Source organism: Sylvia atricapilla, chromosome 1, assembly GCF_009819655.1.
Source record: "Sylvia atricapilla isolate bSylAtr1 chromosome 1, bSylAtr1.pri, whole genome shotgun sequence".
NCBI classification, from domain to species: Eukaryota; Metazoa; Chordata; class Aves; order Passeriformes; family Sylviidae; genus Sylvia; species Sylvia atricapilla.
In genome coordinates, this window is record NC_089140.1 from 149,924,189 (window position 1) to 149,948,016 (window position 23,828).

Consider the following 23,828-nt stretch of genomic DNA (forward strand, 5'->3'; position numbering starts at 1 on the left):
TAGGACATTAAACATCTACAGAAGTTTAAATTAGCAAAATCCCATCTGTTCTCATCCTTCCTCTAGAAAAGCAGGAGCCTACAATCCATCAGTCTTGTGGCACTAGCCAAGCAATTAAGGCTGCTGACACAGTCCTTTCAGAGTGACATGTTGGAGCTGAATGCAGAGTGAGTTTTGGTGTGCAGTGCACGCTCTAGGGAAGGGGGATAAAACCACACAGGCTTTTTTCAGCCCTTTTCCTCCTCAGCAGAGCATTGAAATGCCAGTTGAGAGGCAAGGAAGATAGTTGGCTCACCCCAAAAATCCAAAATTACTCAGTTTTATAGCTGAAGCCAACTCTGCTGCAGTAATAATGACTTTTCTATGGAGAGATAATTGTGGGGTAAAGTAGTTAATATTCCTGACATTACCAACTACACACCGAAATTATCGTATGAATGAAACCCACGTGTCAGGTATCACATATGAAGGGAGATTCAGGACTGAAACAGCTGCAGGAATGGTGTAAAGATGGGCTTTGATAATGATTTACTGCAAACCCAGCAGTCCTCAGAGGGATCATGTAAGATTTGAGAATGAGGAAAAATCTCAAGGAAAAATAAACCATGACCACAGCATCAGATCCTTGCTGGCTTAGATCTTCTGTCAGCTGGGAACTGGGATTGACAATCAGCACCTTTCCATCACTTGAGACAGTCTCAGGAGCTGAACTCGAACAGCTCAAGTGCTAATATATTTCATTTCAGTCAGGAAGCAAGTAATGTCACGTAGAATTATGATTTCTCAAAATGAGAGCTTCTATTTCACTTTCTATTGAAATTTTGATGTATTCAATTAAATAGCCTTTTCCTAAGAACAGGATTATGGATCCTAATGCAACTCTGTTAAGAAATAAATTATATCAAGATGATCTGATTTGCATAGATCTGATTTGATTTAGATATTTTACGTCCTTCAATGTTTTGAAGGAGGACTAAAAATCTAGCAGGTCACCTCTGTCAGAAATTTACCTGCATTTCTCAAAGGACGAATTAAATTATAAGTCTTTAGGTATTGGGACAAAATAAGAGGAGATAACCTTGAGGTAAGACAGGCTTAAAAGCAGAAGAGGACTGGGAGAGTCTGGGAGAGATGGGCCTGGTGTAGATCACAGTAAGTTTCTTGAGGAACTGCAATGACAGGACACAGGAAATGGCTTCAAACTGAAAGAGGATAGGTTTAGATCAGATGTTGGGGAGAAATTCTTCTCTGTAAGAGTGGTGAGATCCTGGCACAGCTTGCCCAGAGGAGCTGTGGCTCCCTCTTCCTTGGATGTACCTAAAAATTGAAGATGACACCTGCAACATTTGAAATACCTGAAAAATTTTTCTTTCTTACATTTTTTCCCCGCTTTTGTTTGTTTGTTTGTTTAGAATAAATTTTATAGTAGCCCCAACATAAAGGAATGTCAAGGTCCATAGTCAGGGATTTAGCCAGTACCTCAATTAGCAGTGCTGCTATAGTATTTTTCTCCTCTGAATCTGTTTCATGATTTCCCCAGCAACACAGCCACACTGTTGGTTCACTCTCTCCAGTGCTTTCTAAAAAAAGGAAAGTGGGAAACAGAGGAACCTCTGCCTGTTTCCAGATCTTTTATCCTGACTCACATGAGAGAATGACAATTCTGCTATTTGGGTCTTTTCTCCTCCAGAAGGTCCATCTATGTTATAGTCCAGCAAAGAGGGAACCAGTTCCTCTTCATCAACCACCAATGGAAAAGTCAAAGTCTCATTGATCTAAACTACTTTGGGTCACATTTGAATTACTATTCAACTGAATGATTGTAACAGCAATGATGTAAGAGGAAGGTGGTGAGTAAATCAGGCTGTCTTGATACTTAAGACGGACAAGTTTTGTCTCCCTGCAGAGGAAAGGGAATGGGAGAGAGCAGTAGGCATTTTACTAAAGAATCATGGAAGAATTGTAATTTTTTCAACTTCACACCATAGTAAATAATAGGAAAATGTCCATCATTCCTATTAAATGGCACATTTAACTTCCATGCTTTTTCTTCTTTGATTGATTTGAGAGAAAGTAGCACCACCATGGGAAGTGAGAGATAGAAAAACTCCAGTTGTGCCTTAACAAAATATGTGACAATACCTCTGATGAAGGAAAGGTGGAATCTATTTATTGAAAGCTTTCTACATCTGAACAAATCACCCAAAGCTACACTTATTGGCACTGAAGAGCTGGAGTTTAAATCAGTTGTGGAAGCACTGGCATGTGGTAATAATGCCTGAAGATACCTGAGACCTCAGGTTGATAAAACACCAGACCTTTAAGAGACCCAAGCTCTTTTGGACCACCAAATAGATCCCCAAAGGGATATTCTGGGGTGTCTCAAGCTGCACTGATGTTTTTGTTTAGCTGCCTTAGTTGAAGTTATACACAAGAGAATCAATAGTCTTAATGTGTAATTCAAGTGCTCCTGAGGTAGGAAGTGAATCAGGGAATTGTGCTCCTGCCATTCTGTGCACACAATGTCCTCCAGCTGCAGCAGAATCTCAGATAACTTGGTTCAGCATAGATACCTGCACTGTAGGCATCTGAATTTAGTGTGGATGAGTCCTGCTAGGATTGAATTCAGGCACTCTGAATATCTCCTACTGAGAGATGGTGACACAGGGAGCTCAGCTCTAACACCACCATCCTGGCCCTGGCCTGCTGATATTTGGCTTCTTTGTTTCTGTTATTGCCTGTTATCCTTGGTGGATGTCCTGTGATTAATATGGAAAAGTGTTACTGCTGCTGTGATTAACTTTTTCAATTCTAAGGTTTGGCTCGACAGTATCAGTTTTTCTGCCAGCCCCAAGCAAATATTAAAGGCATGCTGGAAATGATGACATACCCCATAAAATACTGGGCTTCTCTTCCATATAAACCACATCTGAATTGAAAATATTGTTCTTCTTAGATAGACACTATATTTCTTCCCTCTGCCTTGCCACAAGCAGGCTCAGGGAGATAATGACCCTGGCCTTAGAAGGCCACATTATTCACCTTGAACAGTAGCAAGTAATGCAGTTTCAGTTTGCTAACAGTACTGCTTCCCAGGCCGAAATTACCTGGCAAACATAGATGGATGAGCAAATGGTCTTCAGCAAGAATTGATTCTCCCTCCTGGAGCTTTGCATGTTTGTGTCTTTGTGTGTTTGAGTCTTCCTTCTTCCCACTGATTACTGAAAAAAACCCCTTTTCCCCTCCACACAATAGCACAGTTCTGCAATGAACTGGAAGATGGATACCTAATCTAAGATGAATGCAATGCTAAAGGGAAAAACCTTCTGATTATTTTGTGGAAATAGAGAGAAATGATTGAGAGTGTCAGAGTTCCTCGTCTGTTCCCCTGAGAGCAGGTTAAAAAATCCATACTCCCTTAAATCATTTGAATGCATTTTTTTTTCAAGACTTTTTCTGGTATTCCCACATAGTTATAAAATCCAGAGCAAGAACCAATATAGTCAGTAAATAGTGCTGAAGAGCAAGTTTGAAAGGGGATGGAAACTTAGGAATTTCAGAACTTGCAGGCATTCCTGTGGGTGCACCTCAAGCACACAGACTGTTCTTTGGAAGAGCCAGGGCTTGAGGAAGTGTTGTTGTTGAAATACAATAATAATAATATTTCAATAATTAAATTGTTCTTATCTCAAGCCTTTACCTTTATCTGATTCTCCCCATCAGAAAGTGAGCATGTGGCTGCCTGGTAATTGTGGCTGGGATTATTAAACCATGGCAGTCAACTCTTCATTTCTCTCCTTCATATGTAGAAATATGTGAAGAAGTATCTTCTATGATAGCATTCATTTTTTGGCAGCTGGCCAGGCAACTCTGAAACTGAAAAGTCTGCACACCATGAAAGCAGAACTCTGCATGCCAGTGATGTCAATCCTCTTTAAAAAATCATAATTACCAGCAATTATGCCCAAGTTATTACCCAGTTTACCCTTGGCAGTTGTGTCTTGCAGCAGGAGTTAAATGCCCAGCCTACTCAGAGGTGGGTTTCACTGCTATAACTCAATGGTCTTTTCATCACATTTATTGCAATTGTCTCCTTTGGATTTTCTCTAAAAATAATAAGGGCCAAATTGAAAATACAATGAGAGCCATGGTTATCAGGATATTGCTTGTATCTGAGAGCAATCAGTTATACGACTACAAAATCTGATGTGTATTGAAAACCCAGTGCATTTAGTTTTAACTGGGGCTATCCATTTAAATCCCCTGGCTCAAATTATGTTCAGATAAGCAGCTTGAGGCTGTATTACTCTATTTTTAAAGACATGGCTTTTCTGTTCAAACACAGCAAAACCCGTCATTGATACTTAATTTTCCTCCTTTAACTGCCAGGAATATTTTAGTAGTGCTCATATTTTGATTGCATTTGCTATTGGGGCAGAAGGAAAGCAGAGCTGGAGAAGAGTCTGGGAGCATTTTTAAAAGACTGAGGTGAAATGTCTTTTCTCTCACTTTCTGTGAGGAGCAGAGATGCCCAGTACGTGTTGCACTAACCTTGTTGCTGATTGAGCCTTCTGCTCCTTCCATGGGAGGAAAATATCTTTGGCATGGAATCACAGAATCAGTAATGTTGGAAAAGGCTTTTCAGATCAAGTGTGAGTCAGCACAGCACCCATTGCTGTATCCACACATTTTCTGAACTTTCAGTGATGGTGGCTCTTCCACTTCTCTGGACAGTCTGTTCCAATCCTTGAAGTTTGTTCTGAAATCCTGAAATCCAGTCCAAAGCTCCCCTGGTGCAACTTGAGGCCATTTCCTCTCATCCTGTCACTTGTCACCTGGTAGAAGAGTCATCCTCCAGCAGCATGTTGATTCCTACTTGTTAAGCATCACCATCAGATCAAACCCCAAGTCTTTTTTGTCAGAATTTCAACAGGAAAAACTTTGATTTCTAAAATATATATTAAAAAAACCCTGTAGATTTTTCCACATGAGATAAAAATGCTGTCTAGTATTGTTAGTTATATTTCATTAATGTGAAGTACATTTTATTCAGTACTCCCTGCACAATAGTAAGGATTTCATACAATAGTAACCTTAAGATACTCATTTAGAGGGAAATTTAAAGGAGTGTTTTCTTTATTGAAAGGAAAACATTTTGACTTTGTCAGAACTATAAGATGAAGTGATGATGGTTCATTTTATCATTTTCATGTTAAAAATGCCATAGAAATAGGGCACATTTCTTTGAAGTGTTTAGATTAAATTGCACTTTCTGCTGAAAAATTGTCTTGTCAATTTTACTCGTGGCTGGTTTTCTCCTCCTTTCCATCCTTTTGTCCTATGTGTGTAAGGTTGCCAAGCCATCCTTTCCACTTAAAACTACCCAGTTTTGGGGTATGGATTTCAGGGGGAAAGAGTAATAGTTTCTGTGCTGTTACTGATATAGCAGCACATTGTATGATACGAGCAAGAGTTGTACTGTGCATATTGCCGCTAATTTTTTCATATTCAGGGCAGATAAACCAACTCAGATTCTTAAATTCTAGTGCCCTGAAATGGACCTGGAGCTGAGTCTCAGAATCATGGAATATTTTGGGTTGAAGGGACCTTAAACATAATTTTGTTCCATCCCCTGCCATGGGCAGGGACACCTTCCACTATCCCAAGTTGCTCTAAGCCCTGTCCAGCCTGGCCTTGGACACTTCCAGGGATGGGGCAGCTTCTCTGGGAAATCTGTGCCAGGGCCTCACCACCCTCACAGGGAAGAATTTCGTCCTAATATCTAATCACAGCCTGCCTTCCTTCATCTTCAGGCCAGTCTAATCTGTAAATAACACTGTTTATACCCATGTCAGCCATATTTGCAATATGGGCCAATTTCAGAAAAATTTAACAGAGAGGCAGAAGTCACAAACATTATATTCTTAAGCATTTTGTGCAAATAGCCTAATGAAAGAGAGAGAATTGTTAATGTCCCTGCTCAGAGAGAAATTGCTCCATTAACTGAATGCTTTGCAGACACAAAGGGATCCCTTCAGGATCCATAAGTCCAGAAGAAACCTTTGGCACTTTGGTTTTTTACGAACCATTTACCAAAAAATCATAAGACAAAACAGTTCCCCAGATGCTTCTATTTATACAGCAGACAGGCTGGTTAATCCTCAGAGTGCCAGGAATCTCATATGTGCATTTCCACAGTTGCATAAGAATATAATTAATACTGAACTATAAAGTTAAACAATAACACATGTCTAAAATTGCCTGGAAAATTAAGGTACTGCAAACAACATTCACAAGTCCATTATGGAAAGTTAGGGAAGCCTGAGAGGTGTCAAATAATCTTCAGGATCTTTCCAATATTTACAACCCTTCCAGATTCACCAGGGTCCCAGTTCATCCAGTGAGACCTTGCCATGAGCAGCTCTTCTCTGTGCATAAAAAAACCTGCAGCACCCTCACTCTGAGGAGTTAAAGGTGCATAATTTAGCAGATCAATATTTCTTTGTTTGCCCAGGGAAACTGTGTGAACTATGCTGACAAAAAATCCCACTGCTATGCCAGATAAGACTATGGCATTGCAAAAATAACATAAAATTACAGAATGGTTTGGGTACAAAGAGATATTTAAAGATTGCCTAGTCCAAATCCATGCAATGGAGGCATCTAAAATCATAGAATCATAGAATATCCTACGATGGAACGGACCCACATGAATCATTGAGTCCAAAGCCTGTCCCTGCACAAGTCAGTCCCAAAAAATCTCCCTCTGTGCCTGAGAGAGTTGTCCAAAGGCTTCTGATATGAACTATAGGAAAATGAAGGTTGAAGGGCAAAGAACAGATGAAGGTTAGAAATCTTTGTCTATTGGAGCTGAAGCATTTGTTCACAAAAGGGAGGTGATAGAGCTCAACAGATCGTTTCTAGGTTTCCTGGAATGTTCTGAGATTGCTGAAGGATGGCACCAAGACAAAAGAGTGGGTGAGAAAACATGATAGAAAGTCCTAATTTAAAACACATTTCATGCACGGCACTCCACACATACTCATAGGAAATCCCAGTGCAGATCTCACAATGGCCAAAATCTTCAGGCATTTCTGCATTTACTTGGACATAGGCCCCTTCTTTTCTGTGCAACTTTCCCTCTCACTTTAACATGAATTCCTAAGTGATCAGGCTGCAGACCTCCAAAAACTGTAAGAATTTCACACAGTTTAACATAAAATGAATAATTTACATAGTTTTACATGAGATGCATGATTCAGTTCTGGAATTCATCATCAGAGCCTGTTATGTAAGGCAAATGTGTACAGAGACTCAGGAAGGGTTAGGACCAATTCACAGAGAAAAGTTGATTCAGGAGTTGTGAAGTCTGGTGACTCAGACTCCATTAACTTCTTGAGCAGGTGTAAATCTCTGATTTATGGAGAGGGTAACATTAATCTATACTTGCCTTGTTTCTGATGTTGTTTCCATCAACATCTATAACATTCTGTTCTCAGAGACTGCACGTTGGGCAAGAGGGACCGCTGCCTGATCCAGTTGAGCAGTTCTCACACAGTTTTATTTGTAAATGCAATCCTTGGAATTAAGAGAAAGAAGCAATTTTATGAGCAGAGGCAGCATGACAGCACTAGGAGCAATTGTGAAATGTTTTCCACTAAAAAGCTGAAAATTAAGAGCTCTGCTGTTTGCTTTCTAGCAACTAAATGTTCACATTTCAGTTGGAAGCTAATTAAAGACAAAAAAAAGTCAATAAAATTTTGCTGGTGAAACAGTTGTTTTCCAAAAAAACACACATTGTCCCAATATAAATAGCTTTTTCTTGCATAAAATAGAAAAGCCCAGACCAAATCAAACCAAAAGAACTACCGCACTTTTTTTTTTCATGTAAATACCATAGTTAAATAATGACAAATATACACTTCACACCCCTCTCTAAATGAATGTTGAGAAAATATGCAAAAAATTATGTAATCACTTTTTTCCAGGCAACAGGGAGGTGATGAAAGACAGCCAAAATGGCTTCATGAGGGACAAATTGTGCCTGACTAATCTGGTTGCCTTCTTTATTGGAGTGACAGGATGATAAGGGAAGAGCAGCTGATTTCATTTACCTCAGCTACTGCAAGGCCTTTGACACAATCAAGCACAGTTTCCTTGTCATTGAACTGGAGAGATTTGAGTTTGCTGGATGGACTCTTTGAGGGGCTGGGAGTTGCCTGGATGACTGCATCCAGCAGGAATGGGTGTCCTGTGAAGAAAGATTGAAGAGTTGGTCTGGTAGCCTAGAGAAGAGAAGGCTCCAGGGAAACCTTATTTTATAAAGTCATGGAATCATGGAACCATAGAATGGCATCGTAGAATTATAGAATCATGGAATCATAGAGTCATGGAATCGTGGAATTATAGAGTCACAGAACCCACAAGGATCAGCAAATCCATCTCCTGGCCCTGCACAGGACAATTCCAAGAATCCTGCTCTGTGCTTGAATGCATTTTCAGACACTTCTTGAGCTCTGTTAGGCTTGCTGCAGTGAGCACTTCCCTGAGGAGCCTGTTCCTGTGCCCAAAACCCCTCTGGATGAAGAACCTTTTCCTAACATCCAACCTAAACCTCCCAGAAACCACTTCAGGCCATTTCCTCGAGTCGTGTCACTGTCACACAATGCAGAAATCAGTGCCTGCCCGTCCTCTTTCCCCCTCAAGGAAGTTGTAACTGCAATGAGGTCTCCCGTCAGTCTCCTCCAGGGTGAGCAGACCAGGTCTCCTCAGGCATTCCTCATGTGGCTTCACCTCCATACCCTTCACCATCCTCGTGGCCTCCTTTGGATCCTGTCTAAGAATTTTATATCTTTCTTACATTGGGTGCCCAAAACCTCACACAATATTCGAGGTGAGGCCACCCCAGTGCAGAGCAGAGCAGAACAATCCCCTTCCTTGCCCAGCTGGTGATGCTGTGCCTCCTGGCCCCAGGACAGGGTTGGTCCTCCTGGGAGCCAGGACACTGCTGACTCATATTCAACTTGCCACCAACCAGGACCATTCTCACTGTTTTTTGGGATATCTCAGGCCTCTCATTTTCCTTCCAGATGGCACCTACTGATTCTACAAAAGAGCCGCTGACCACCTCAGCTACTCATATTTTTTTTCTATGTAGGTATTATTATAGAGTTTCTCCACTATAAAAGAATTGATGTTATTTGAGGTGCAGGGAAGAGAGTAGATGTTTTAACTGGAAACATCAATGACCTTGATTGAAGGTCAGTAATTTTTTATTTTCTAGGTAGCTAGAAGAAAACAACTAAAGGAGAAAAATCTTTTAACAGTTTCTAAGTTCATTAAGACTTTGCAAAAATCAGCAGTCCAAAGAAGCCATCTTAGGAATTATCCAAGCTCAGATGCCAAAGGCATCCATTTCAATACTCAGTGAATCTCATGGTTTAGGAATTTGCTCAGGACTTTGCACTTAATGCTGTATGAGCAAAGAAGCACAAGAAGCAAAAGCTGTCCTGGACTCCTGCTGAGATGGAGTTTTAGAGAAGACGGGTAAAATTAATAGATAAGACTGAGTGGCTAAAATGACTTGATGAGGAAGCAGAACTGTGAGATCTCAGAGGCCACACCAGATAGGAGCATCCAAGCACCCAGGCTGGTAATTTTATCCTAAATTTTTTGCATGTTTTGCACACTCAGGATGAAGATAATGCTGCAACGACAACAACAGAAAATGTTTTTTTAGTCTCTTATCGTATGGTCTTGCTATCTGGTCCTCACTCTTTCTACACTGATATTCAGCTTTCATCTGTCCATGATTTACCATGCCACAGCATCCAAATTCCTGGAAAATATTTTTCAAAGAGAGACAATTTTCATGTCTCAAAGCCTGCTGAAATCCGAATCTGCAGCTCTCTGCAGAATGCCAGGCTCACTCCAGGATTAATCAATGCTATTCCTAGACATGGACAAACAGGGAAAATATGGACAAACATGGAAAACATGCACAAACAGGCTATGGCTGGAGCAAGAAAGCTGTTGAAGCTTATTTTCTATTTCATTTGGGTCCTAAATTCTTCATTATCTAATAAAACATAAAGGCTGATTTTTTTTTTTTTTTAATGTTTGGCATTTTTACAAAGCCGCTTTCCTGGATGGATTCTCTAATTAATAATGGAAACTTATTACATCTTTCTCTGAATAGGGGCACTGATAGGATCTCTCTTCTCTCTTGTCTCCTTTTCCTGTGATTTTTGAATCTCTGTCATTTTGGCCTCTCTGTCCAATATGTCTGGCCAAATTTGTTAATTGCAGAAGTAAATTAGTCAGGAAGACTAAAAGAGCAGAATTGAGGATACTTTTCTAGCCTTAGTTTTGGTATATCCTGATTTGTGGATGTCTAACTTTGAAAAAAATTATTTCTTCATGGAGTAGATAAATAAGTTGCTGAACAAGATGCAGCAAGAGTCAGACATGGGAGAGGAAAGCTGATGGAGCTAAATTCCTTAGGTGATAAATTCACATTGTTCCATTAAAATCAGTAGTCTGGGAGCTTCTAGCTGTGAAACCTTAATATAACTACTAACTCCCACAAGCCCAACCATCTGACAAAACTAAGGAACAGTCTTTCTTTAAGCTTTGGGTGCATTCCCAGCACTCTTTAGGAAATAAAGTAAGATGTCTAAGTTGGTTGCCTCTCTGTCAGGCATCTCCAGAGGAAAACTCAGATCAGCTGTGCTAAAACACCTGCTGGAAGTGCTTGTCTTTCTCCTCAGAGTATTTGGAAAACCTAGGTAACTAATTTAGGCTAGGCACATCGAAATTAGTTGTCCAAAGTTGGGTACAGCTCTCTCCTAAAGCAGCCACCGTTTTATAACAAGCCACCTTAGTATGCACAGGAATGTGGATCCTTCAGGGCAAGAAATTCAATAGAGGTGCTAAGAACAACAATTTATCAGCCTGTTATCTGTGACTTAGAAGGAGTGAATGTTGCTATTTGTGTCTGAGTTCCCCTGAAGAAAAATTTTATGAGCAATTTATTTTGTACAGGGAGAAGTGGTGTCCTGGCACAGCTTGAGGGGATGACAAGGATCGTAATATATAAATAATACAATCTATAAAGATGAAATATTTAGAGGGATTAAAAATGCAATAAAAGTCCAGAAATAGCCACTTTTCGGGCATGAGAAGGGAATTTTGCATTCACCTTTTTTATATATACAGATTAAATGTGAAACCTGATTCACCACCCAATTACTGAGGTTTTAGTCTCCTGTTGAGTGGAGTCCTTTAGCATGGAGTGAAGTTAAGAATGTGTGTGATACCTCTGACAGAAAGAGGCTCTTGTGTCTTTTTTGCTGAATCTGACCTTGCAGTAAGACATGTCTAAAAGGCTGTTCAGGATGTCCTGTAGTCCAGGAATGTTGTTCAGCCTGTGGACTGTGGCTTTTGAGAATTTTTATATTAGAAGGTGATCTGAAAAACAAACACAGGTAGTTTAAACACTAATGCAGGCCACCCTGTGTGCAAGGAAACAGGAGAACAGGCTGAAGGGGAAGGATTTCAAAGTAATAATGAGCTTCTAGTAATAAATACATTGTTAATTGAGTGGATTAATAAAAAACTTTGGCAACACAGCATAAAGAAAACTCTGCTCCACTCCCCAGAGAAGAAAATCCTCCGAAGGCATCACTGAACTATTTCACCTCTCAAAATGATCTCATAATTAATTTTTATGTAGATGTCCAATTTATCAAAATCATCAGTGCTCAAGATTCAATCACCTTATAGGCAACATTCCCTGGTACTTAACTATCCCCAAATTTTGCAAGATTTCATTTAAGTCTAACTGAATTTCTGCTATCACATCTTTTCTTTTGATTCCCCTGATTTTTAGCAAAACCAATTCCATCTCTTTCAGTGTTCCCCTAAAGGCCATGTGCTGTAGACCTCTGATCACTCCTGGTGCTGCCTTCTGGCCCTTCTCCAGTTGATTTACATTTTTATTGGATTTCAGTGGCCAGAAATGAATGCAGATGTTCACCTGACAGCTTTCCAGTGCTAAGGGGAACAGAAGGACCAGCTCTGATGTCCTCCCTTCCTTGTGACAGCCTGACACTGAATCCTGTTAAGCCCCTGATCCACTCTAATCCCCCAATCCTTTGCTGACAAACTGCTGCCCAAAGTTTCACTTCTTTACTTATATCTCCTAAATTCCGAAACAATGGACATTATTCTCTCTGTCACCACCAGCTCAAGAGCAGACAGAATCCAACACCTGCTTTAACAAGCTTCTTGTCTCAGTGGTCATCCTGGAAATACCTACCCACCTTCAAGGCCAGTGCTATTCCTTCCTGCAAAGGTAACTCAAGTGGGAAGGTTGATTCATTTCCTGGGGGAGTCAGTGTTCATCTGTTTCAAGGGATCCAGATGATCAAATGACACCAAAGACTTCCCCCCTGTGGTGATTTAGGCAAGATCAGAGCTAAGTCCAAACTCAGCTGTGTTGTTTTGTTCTTGTCTTATTGGATCACATCCTTTCTTTCTTGTATGAGTTCATACCTGTTAGAACTCTGAAGGCTGAAAATTTCAGGCTTTCTCAATTGAAGGTTGCCTACCTTCAAATAAACACCTCATTCTACCTGAGGCCTTGGAAAAGGCTTCCAAAATTGAGTGATAGCACAGATGCAGTGTATGTGTAGTTTAGATTGTCTGGATAGTATTGTGTGATCTCACAGGGTGAAAAACTTAGATTTGGGATTTTAGTGTATGGTGATATGTGGGAGCCAAGATGGAGAACTTTGGGCGTGGATTAGTTGTCTTTTTGCACCTTCTCCTTTCTTCTTCTTCACAAATCTGGGTGGTTTTCTCTAGTTGGGTGAAAGATGTCCACATTGTGGATTTTGAGTGATCATAATTGGATTAGAAGCGTAAATAATATGGATGTCAACTGCTTATTGGATAATTGGGACTTAAATAGCTTTGAATAGACAACCTTTTGGCTCACTTTCTTGCCTTCTTGGTGAGAGCTCACATCTCGTGAGTTTGTAATAGATAAGGATAATAAATTTCAGAGTGAGACTTCAAAAACAACGTCTCCTGAGTTTTATTCATCCTGACCTTGGAAGAGGAAAGAGCCAGGAATTCCAACACACACCAAAGTGATTTGGAGTTCTAATATTGCTCTCCAAAGTATTTTCACCCTGATCTTAGGGAACATGCTCCACTTTTACCCAGCCAACAGAAAAAAATGATCAAAGTTGACTGACAGATCCAGCAGATGACTGCAGCATCCGCCCTTTCATTCTGATAAAGGACCACTGCTACCTCTTTCCACTCTGCAGCAGCTTCATCAGGGGTTCTGAAGGGAAGGGAACAGTTCTCTGAGCTGATCAGATATGAAACAAAAGTTGCCTGCCCAGGACACACCTTAGAAAAGTCTCTTTGTCTCTGCAGCTGACTCCTGTGGCAAAAGGAGGGTGCATATCATGAACACAGTGCCCCGGATTTAAGCCCTCCACAAACAATGGTATTCCTCTAGAAGGGAAAATAATAGCCTTGGCACTGTCAAACATATGTATTTTAAACCACTCATATAGAAATAAATCTCATTTTATCAGTGCTGGAGTCTTCTCCTGTGGCACTCAATCATGGCCCCCACGGCAGCTCTGCCAGCACCAGGGCTTCAGAGCCGGGCCCAGAGATGGCAGTCACAGGCTGGTGCTGTTCTATTATTCATTTTTAGGCAGCCAGTAAATTACAGAGGAGAGATAGGAGCCCCATTTTACAAGGCAATAACAGCCTGGATTTTAGCAGAGAACAAGTCACTTTGTCTGGGTTTCAGGCAATAAATCAAGGCCCAGTTGTTCAGCTATTATTTATAATATTTTATGGATATTGCCAAATAGTTCAAAACTGTGATTAATGCAACCCACTCCAGAAGCTCTACATTGTGCCAAAGCAAATTATCAGGGTTCTGTTTGAATAGGAAAAGGTGACACAGGAGAGGTATCCATACCCCATTTCTTCTTCCTAAGGTAATAGATCAATCTTTAATATCCAAGTTTCCTTGCATGTTTCTTCTTTAAAGGATACTCCATCCAACAGCCCTGAAAAGATGGGAATTCTCATGAAGACACTGGTCAAACACCTACTGGACATGTGGCTTTAGGACTTAATTTTATTTGACTTTGAAGTTATTTCTGCTCTGAGGGAGCAACTAATGCTGTTGCTTTCAGTGGCACATACGAGATCTGCATGTTTTCCTCAGACTTCCTCAAATATGTTTGCAAGTGTCATAATTCCAGCTATTCTCTTCTAGCAGAACTTTCAGTTGTGGAGAGAAGTGCAAAATTTATTCCAAAGTCCAAACACGCACATGCACAGAGTGATAAAAATCTTGTAGAAATCATGGGCAATCAGTCTTGCTTCAGATGACAGAATACCTGGCTAAGAAAATCCTTGGATCATAGAAGAACAACCCTTTATTTACTGCTTGAAACTTGCAGATCTAGGATAAATTTTAGAAAACTGGTACCTGGTCCATCTTCTGTCAGAATGTTCAGAAATTTCTGCTTGGGTATATTTTATACTCAGTATCTATTTGACCACTGCATTAAATATTTTTTCACCTCCCAGTTCACCTCAAAATGTGCTCAGATATGCACAGATTTTTATCTGCAGGAAATATTATTTCAAAGACATTTTTCAAAGCTATCACACTTTTTTTTTTTTTAGTGAATGCTTCTAATAGGGAATGTTCTCAGTATTAAGGCTTGTGCATTGACTGAAAATGCAATCATTAGAGTCAGTTAGTAATTCCTTTCTCTTCCCTCTGTTCTTCCTCTCTCCTGATTCATAAATCAGAATAGACAATTTATTGAATTAAAATTTTCCCATGTAAAAGAATCATTCTCCTAATTTAGTGTTTTTATGGTCCCTCCATGGTCCTGGAAAAGTGGAGAGAACCCAATTGGAAAAATAAGGAGTTCAAGCATATCCTGATGCATAAATCCACCTTATTATCAGAAAGTATCAGTTCAAATAAGTAACTTGAACAATTTGAAAAGTTTCTTATAATTTTTCTCCCTGTTCTGGTGAATTTCTAAACAAAGCAGTCTCAATGCACTGTTCTGCAGCAGGGACTGTGACCCCTCCTCGGCCACTGCAGGAGGAAGTAACAATTTTCCTCTGGAACATCCTGGAGAATAAACTGGCTGGATAGAAGGTGCCCAGAGAGGGCCTAGAAAATCCTGGTTTCTGAGGCATTGCAGTCACTTCTCTATTTAAGGTGAAAAAATAAACAAGACCTTCCTACTTTGAGTACATGGAGTAGTTTTATTCAGAAACTTCACCACAATAAATCAGAACTAGATCAAGCATCTGTCTCACATGGTACATCTTCAGTTTCTGAAATATTATAGAAGGAGGTAAAAAACCCAGGATTTTTCTCTATGAGTTATAGATATGTTTATATATTTTAGATGTTTTATTATATGCATATATTATATATGAAATATATAAATATTCAGGCTATCATTATATCAGTACATATAAATATACATACACATTAAATAACATAGTTACAGTCTAAATGGACATGTGATATAATTATATGTAATATATCATACTAACATATTTTATTTAAGAGTATTTATATTACAGATTCACATTTTTAAAGAATCATAGCATATTTTTATTAGTTTATTGCCTACTAGAAACTGAAACTTTTCCCTTGGAGCATTTTACATTTTTGTTTATTTAGGTAGATATGAAAATAAATGTTACTAATCCTGATGTTAAATTCCTGCCTGCATTTTTCCTCTAAACAGGCTAAACACAATCGTCAGTGCAATGAAACCCATGGCACCAAAGCCTGCAAAAAGAATCAAAGCCTTTAGCAAGAGTAATTACAGTTGTTCACATTTCCCAGCTAATGGCTTAATTGAGTGCCTGGAACATGTGATGCTTACAGGAAAAACCATCATTCTTATACCTGACTTTTCCATACAACTCTCTCTGTCATTTTGTGCACTCTCTTGGGCACAGAAGTGGAAGTTACTGTTTTTTTGTCTTACAGAAGTCTGTGCCACATTTAATCAACAATTACAGATTCTGTTTCTGTTGCAACTGTGTACCAGTTATTAGGATTGCAGCATTCCTAAAGCTACAGAAATGAAATAGAATCACTGATCTAGCTTTACTAATAGCACAGAAGAATCCTGATGTGAGAGGGGATTGGCATTTGTTCCTTCTAATCTCATATCCATGGGACACATGGTTTCTTTTGAGCAAGTTTGAGCTGCAGTGGTAGGAGTTTGTCTCTTCGTCTTCCTCTGAACACCAAAACCACCAGATAATTGTCCCAGAAAATATGATTTTTCATCACAGTTACTTTCATTGACTCCTAAGATGATGTAGGCATTCAAACCTGTCCTTTTCTCAAATTTTAACATTTTCTTCATTTTCTATCCTCTTTTGTTTTGCTTTCACCATCCACTCAGTTGAAAGAGAAAGCGAATAACAGGGCTTTGAAATTTTCTGATAGAACAGTTTTCCATTTCAAAGTGACAACACAACAGGATCTGTATGGAACTGTAACAATTACAGCTATTTTTTAGAGGTTATTACCTATATACTTTGTAACAAGATTGTTACTTTGACTATAATAGAGGTGCCTTGGGCCCTGACCTAATATTAACCACCCAACTCTGTTTTTCCGTGTGGATTGGAGCAGATGACCTCATGAGATTTCTGTAACCTGAGTTAATATAGATATATCAAAGTTTTATGCTGCAGCAATAAAAAAGCAGTTAAAATATTGGAATAGTTTTCTCTGGAGTCATAGGATTTTGATTTTTCAACAGATTACTTGCTTGAAACTAAATTTGAAAACACCCTAATCCTTGTGGTACTCAAAATCCATATCGAATAGGTTTCATAGACAAAGCTAGCACTCTTTTATTCTTTTGGAGTATTATTCCTGGCATAAATAGACAGATGTCATTTAGCATTAAAGGATTTAGGATATGGTTTATCATGACCTTTGAGAACATTCACGAGGAGAATGCATGTTAAATTACATTTCAACCTAACAGAAAGCAGCAAAAGTCAGTGCACTGAATGAACATCAACAACAAGAGAATTGGAGCTGTCCCAGCTAAATGCTACCAAAATGTATGATACAGGTATTCAACAATATTCATAACTTCCTCAGGCTGTGGATTTTAGCACTATTCTGTGCCCCTAAACACAGATCATATGTCTTTCTGTTTAAAAATATATCTTCCATCTTAAACCCATACTGGTAGGTTATACTCAAGATCTATAATATTTTACTTTTTTATGTACAATACATTTTGCTCTATGATGTACCAGAGTGTGGCTACTTATGATTATGATCTCTGTTACCTCCACAAAGTGCTCTCTCCTTGAGAAATAAATACCTACTTGCTCAAATACATGGTGACCATTCATCTACCTGAAAAAAAATAGTTCATGCAAAAAGAAGAACACTTTGGGGTTTTTTTTGTTTGGTTTTTTTTTGTTTTTTTTTTTTTTTTTTTTTTTAAGCTATTTCTCCCACAACAACTTATCTCTTTTTATAGCTTTTCTTCTGCTCCAAGTTATTATTATTCTAACGCCATCCCGTATTTCACACCACAACATGTTTATTGGCAGCAATGTGAGATGTCCCAGGCAGCACAGGAATCCACAATTTACTGACTCCCTTTCCCTCCAGTGAGCATTAAAGGATGTTCCAACTGATCTCATGAAGTTCCTTGGTGGCCTTTGTGCTGACCTTAGTGGCAGCTGCTCCTGTGGGTTACCTGAGGTTCAGGGTAAAGCACCAAACTGAACTTGTCCAGAGCTCAGAGCTCTCTGTGCTTGTCTGATACTTATAATTTATGTGTGCTCTGCACAGATTGTGTCTACACTTAGGAGGAACTCTGACTTTAATCCTGAGCACCATCCTCGAACGATCATGTCGGTTGCCTATTTATATAAATTCTCAGGCAGCCCCTGCAATCAGAATCACCTGGGGGCTCTGATGGGGCTTTCAACCTTCTGATTTGATAAAGGTTTTCCCCTGGACCACTTGGTGGAAATGGGTTCAGAAAGGCTGATGTGTCTTGGATAATTTAGAGACTGGTGAGCCTGTCTCAGTGATAGGGGAATGCAAACACATCTCCTGTCCCCTCAGAAGCTGTGTCACTGCCCCAGGCAAGGCCAGAATTCAGTCCAGGTGACCAGACAGTGACTGGGTGCTCAGAGCAGAGCTGAAGTTCTCCTGGACTCCACTGGATCTATCAAAACTTAGTATAAAACAACCGGGAAGGTGATTAGAAGGATGGAACACTTCCTCATATATGAGGAAAAGCTGGGAGAATTGGTATTTTTCATCCCAGAGAAGAAAGGTGTTCAAGGCCAGGTTGGACAGGGTTTTAAGCAACCTGGTTTAGTGTAAGATGTCCCTGCTCACAGCAAGGAGATGAAATGAGACGACCTTTTAAGTCCTTTCCTGCCCAAACCATTCTATGATTCCATGAATCCACATCCTTGAGGGCAAGATTGGAAGCTCAACAGACAGCACAGGACATCAATGTAGTCCAGAGGAGAAAAAAATTCCTCTGACCAAATGCAGGCATCCTGTGTGAGATAAGATAAATTGCAACTACAATTTAATAATTTAATGACTCTCTCCTTAGCTCTGAAAAGGAGCACATAGAAACCTGTTTAAAAGGTGATGCCCAACAGAGAAAACACACACATTCAACCCTACCCCTGAGCTCTCTTTGCAGTCAGTCAGGAGAGACCAACACCTTGCCTGAGACTGGAACACTTTGCCATCTGGAGGTGTTCATCTTTATCTGCATTGCCTGCAGATAGAGCCTAGAAGCTTTCTCAGACTTTATCGTAGTTCTAAATTAGACAAGTTAGACTTCACCAGCAAAAATACACATTTTTAGTATCTGCTCTCACTTTCTGAACCTGTTTGATGGGTCCATGTCTTTAGGGTAGATCAAATCCTAGTAAAAAGAGCAACGTACTTCATCAGATGGCTGAATTTTAGCATACTAGATGTACATGTAATTTAAGAAGATATTAAATGTTTTTCTTCCCTATACAAATGTCCTTAAAATTTAATTGTATTTCCTTGCATCATTTAGATTGACAATATTGTTAAGCACCTAGAGATGTGTATTAAAAGTGTCAAAATCCAGTTCTGATCAAAGAGATATCACTTGAGATAGGGGATTTTCTGAACAATTTAAAAAGTCCTGAACAGTTTAAAAAGTCCTGAACATTTTGTGCCAAATGATGAGTATTGATTGCCATGGCTGTTAGGGTTTGGGGTGACTTCAGAGGTTTGAGTATACAGCTGAACTATCTTGTCCAAAGAGCAGGAAAACCTACACAAAAGTGGTAATGTTGATTTAGGAGAATGTTGAACGATTTAAAATGGACTCCTTGTATATCTTATGCTGGCAAATATTTATCCTTAAGCACAAGACTGTGACGAAGTAATGAAAAAACAACAAAAAACCCTACAACATCTAAATTTGATTTGGTTATAGTATTCCCCAAATCTGTGGGATTTTCAGCTATTTTTCAGTTCTATTCAAACAGAACTTAGAATATAGATTTGACAAAGCATACAAAAAGATAGTGTCTGGAAGTTTAAGAATCATTATCATCTTATGCAAAGTCTCCAAGGCAAGGTTGGATGGGGCTCGGAGCAACCTGGCATAGTGGGAGGTGTCACTGCCCATAGCAGGGGTGTTAGAATAGGATGATCTTTATAGTCCCTTCCAACCCAAACCATTCTGTGACTTTTTGATGGTTGTATGAAATCAGCTTCATTCTTTATATCTCTGGCAGAAAAATATTTGTATTCTGTTTACATGTATTGCTATAAAATTACCTATATATATGGGGTAAAAGCATCCCATATTTTTCTTAAGTCTTGATAAGGAGATTACGTTGACAGTACCTCATACAATGAAATTCACAGCTCAGATATGCATTGAGTAAAAAATGTACTTGATCAGTTCTCAATTTTGTAGCTTTCAGTCTTCTGAATTTTTTCCTGTCACATATGGTGAAGTAAGAAAAATAAACTAACTCTGTCTGCCTTCTGTATAATGTTCACAAGCATATTCCATCACTTTTCCCTCTTGTATTTATCATCTTTTAGAGTAAAATCAGGATTAGGACATGTTTCTCAATCTTCCATGTGAATTATGGTCTGTTTTTGTCCTTCTCTGTCTCCTGATCTCTGTATCGTCAATATGCTCTGTTCCAGAGTGGAGCTGCTGACTGCACTGCTCTCTTGTGCTTGAATGGGATTTTTGTTTCTTCCCCTCACTCGAGTGGAAGGGAGGGAAGTGCACAGGGGATTCCCATCTCCTTCTTGATGGCCAGGATATCTTTGCACCACTTCATTCATTAAACACCCTCCTCTTTTCTCAAGTGCAATTGGTTATTTTCCCAACTTTTGACACCAATACTAGAGATTTAGGATGCGCATTATTAGTCAGAGTGATTTTTTGGGGGGTTGCAGTGATCTGCATTCATCCAGTTAAAGAACTCTGATGTCAAAAGACAAAGGGCAAGAAGAAGCATGATGATAATCCAGTTTAGACAACAGGATTTAGAGCAGTAAAAGATTTCAGCTAAACTTGGAATCTGGAAGGTGGAGATGTGATGTTGCACCATCAGATGCTGGTGGGGCATTGCCCTTTACTATTCACAGACAGGGAGAAAAGGTTGAATTATTTGTCAAATTTAAATGTTTGAAACATTTTTCTGTGGAGAACATGATCGAGATCATGAATTCATTTCCTTGTATTTTCACAGAGATCTGAGCATATATCCTTTCAGTAACATGCAGATTTAATCCAGAATTTCTATTTTCTGCAACCTCCTTTGCAAGCACTGGAAGGCTCCTATAACACACTAACTTCTCCCTTCTGGTTTTGGTTTGGTAGAAGAAAGAAGAAAAAAAGTCTAGCCCAACTTAGCTCTTTCAAGATTGAGGGCCTTGTGTTATCTCCCATCTAAACAAACAAAGGAAGATAAATTATATATTTTCTTGAAAACTTCAAATTTTATAGTCTCTGAAATCTAAAGAGAGGTGCTCCTATTGTTGTGATAAACTACTGCTTGATTTGTGGCCACAGATGTTTATGAATTAAGGGATTGTGAAAAACTGTGGAGTTTCTGTTTTTCCTTTGTCTAGCAGAGCTCCTTCCTTGGCTAGGAAACAATATTCTCAGCTCATCAGACACAGAAAACAAACATTAGCTTATAGATCCCTAATGTCCTCATCGATAAAGGGAAGATTTATAATCATTAATTTATGCCTTTTATGTCTGTGTTTTGTGTCTATTCCCATTGTACAAGAAAAAAAAATGGAACCATTTGTGTGATAAAGATCAGATCTGTAAGAGGTACGGAACCTATTTGCATCTTGTTCCACAGCATGTTCTCAGGAAAGCCAGATGTCCCCATGTATTGCAGCAGTTCTTGTCTGCAGCTTCACTATTTCGTTCTCATCTAAAGTAAATTATTTGAGGAACAGCCAAGGTACACTTCAGACACAGCTACATTTCAGGGAGGTGTGAATTAATTCAGATTTGGAAACCTTGCACAACTGCATAGCAGAAAAATCTTCACTGCTTTTGAAGTGGGTGGGATCGATATTCTCCACTGGAGAGTCCCATCCACTGGAGGTTTTCAGGGTCAGTTTGGTTTTAAGACAGGGCTTGGAGCAACCTGGGCTAGTGGAAGGTGTCCCTGTCCATGGCAGGGGGTTGGAACAAGAAGGACTTTTAGGTCCCTTCCAACCATCCACAAACCATTCTATGAATCATTCGATGATTCATCCTGTGATTTCACTACTCCATCAGCCAATATCTATATCAAAAAATGCCCAGGGGCAAAAAAATCACTCTAAATACAGCAGAGCATTAAATTCTTCCAAGAATGCCCACGACAGTCACTGCTGCTTTGTCTGCATATGTAGTTTTCATTCACCTTTCCAAATCATTGTCTTTCTAAACACAGGCTTTGGGCTACATTTTCCAGCAGTTGCCACCAGATATCTTTCATTGAACACACTTTTCCATTCTTAATTCAATTTATGAGAGCCAGAGGTATCTTCTGTGCCACAGGCTACTGAGTCCATGAATCAACATCAACAGGGATACTGAAATTGAGTTTAATAATTGCCACACTGTGACAATCCTGGGGTTTTTACTTCATCAATTGATGCAAATTACCAGGAATGTTTTTTAGATCATTCTAAATATCTACAAAGTCAAATATCATTTTTCCCACCTGACACTCATGCCCCACAAGAAAATCATTATTTCCTCTATTTAGTGTGAGTTGCTGAAAGACTACTTAGATAAAAGTTCAATGAAATTTTATTACCTTGACTATTAAAACAATGCAATAAATTTATGTAATGTTGATCCCCAGTGTGCCGTATCTTTTGTAATTTTTCTCAGGTCAGATTAAAGTGGTTTTACACACATTAGAATTTTACCTCCAAAGTGTTAACCAGTTATATATGGAAAATATAGTGACATCTCTATACTTCACTGATTTCCAGAAGTTGTCCCAGAATAACTTCTTAATTATTTTTCTAGCAATTATATTGAAAATCTAATTACGAGCTCTAATTTGTTGAACTTACAGAGCTGCTATTATTTTCCAAAATAAAATCAGGCTGGCTGGTAAAATTCTAATGACGGATGAACTTATTAGAGATTTCTCAGCTACAAAATACAAAAAAACTTCAACAACAACAAACCCAAACAAAAAATAACAACAACAACAAAAGAACAAAAACCCATTCTGATAATTTTGAAACTTTATCTAAACATTTATTAATGTGTATAGTCCTTACTGCACGTTGCAAGACACCTGAGAGGAAATTACTGAGGGATGAATAGGAGGTTAGTTCTCAGAAAAGAAAACTGTTAGACTATAATTCTTTTAAATCCAAGGTATTTTCCATTGCTTAGGGCATTTTAAACTGTGTATTCCTTAGGGAATACTCAGTTCTTCTTCAGCAAGGGTGAAAATCATCTCTGTGTCTCCTCACCACAAGCATAGCTGGTAAAATCAGTGGGAGCTTCTCTCCCCTGAGAAGAGGTCACACCTTCCTGGCAGTTTCCTGAGAGGATGGACCAGTTTCCCAAGAAATTTGTGATTCAAGGGAAAAAAATCTGTGACCCCTGCCCACCTTGTGAGGGGTCACACACACATGGCCACCTCAGTATCAAACCCAAGCTTTATCTTCAAACATCCTGGGAGCTCTTCACCAGGCCCTTGGTGTGAGGTGACAGCATTGGGCTGTGTCCCCCTGTAGTAAATCCCCCACCCCTGAGTGGGCATCTCTATAAGGAAAAAGTTTCAGGTTTACCTTTAGACATTTTAGGAAGTTTAACTAGAAAGTTCTGTGCCCTTCTCACTATAATTAACTCAGTGCCAGTGCAGAGGCATGGATTGGGCTTGGGAAGTATAACTCAATGCCTGTTGCTGATTTCACTGGGCCAAATAGTGCACCCTAACTATTGAGTACTAAAGAGAGATAACAAAGAAACTCGGGGCATTTCTGGAGTGTTGTAGCAGGTATGGGACCTGTCCCTATACTGTGCTTGGCTTTGCCTTTGTGTTTGTATTATTTTCTTTCCTTATTAAAATCTTTTTGCTTTTTCAAGACACACTCGATCACGCCGTCTCACTAATTGATATAAGTCACTTCTCTGCAAGTGCTGGACCCTCAGAGATATTGGGAACCCCAATATCCCCCCACACTCTCT